Source organism: Mycetomoellerius zeteki, unplaced genomic scaffold, assembly GCF_001594055.1.
Source record: "Mycetomoellerius zeteki isolate Tzet28-1 unplaced genomic scaffold, Tzet1.0 scaffold450, whole genome shotgun sequence".
Classification (NCBI taxonomy): Eukaryota; Metazoa; Arthropoda; class Insecta; order Hymenoptera; family Formicidae; genus Mycetomoellerius; species Mycetomoellerius zeteki.
In genome coordinates, this window is record NW_017257447.1 from 28,917 (window position 1) to 29,821 (window position 905).

Consider the following 905-nt stretch of genomic DNA (forward strand, 5'->3'; position numbering starts at 1 on the left):
CGCCCTGATGAAGTGAACTGCAAGGTTCACGAAACGTTGGCATTTCAAGAATGGATCTAAACACGGAGAAAACCCGCGAAACGCTAGATTGTCACATTCATTATCAATATTAATATGACATTATTAATAGTCAAGTATCAATATTGTTATTATTACTTAAAAAAAAATCAAATTTATAATAAGAAATAATGCAATATAGATTCAATAATTGTTTTCATTTTTTTTAAAGTAAGTAGTATGTGGGCAGTCATGGGGAGTCACAAAAAACCCTCTCCACTCTACCCTGGCGTCAAAACAAGCCCCCTCTTCCTCTCCGCCGAGCTGTCAAAACAAACCCCCTCCACGCCTCCCCAAACGTCATGGGCGTGGCCTAGACGGGTCCGTTTGGAACAATGGGGACTCTTATTGGGTAGAGACGAAAAAAGGGGATAATGAGGTAATTAAATAGAGCATTTTGATTGGTTCTCTCCATGGCTGCCCACGCACTGATTGGTTCGCTCCATGGCTGCCTACGCTACGATTGGTGAGGGAGAGGTCACTTTGAAAGAGAGAGAGTGAGAGTGAAAATGGAGAATGAGAAAGCCGAGGAAAATAGGTCCTGAGACATTTTCTGTCAGAGGAGAGGGGAAAGGTAGAGACATGAATAGCATGAAGTTCTTTACTCTGTAGGTCATTTTTTTGCTGCTGTGATTCTTTGTCTGGGACGTACCGACGTTTATTATTTACGGGTTCTTTTACGAAAATTTTCGAGACTGGAAGACTCTCGCTTTCACTTGGTAGAAAGACTAACTAAAACAGGAATGAACATGATCACCTGATGTGACGTCTTCGATGTGATGATTCAGACATTGCGTTAAAGAAAAAATTCTTTATATTTTTTCATGTATTTAATCTACATTATCTAA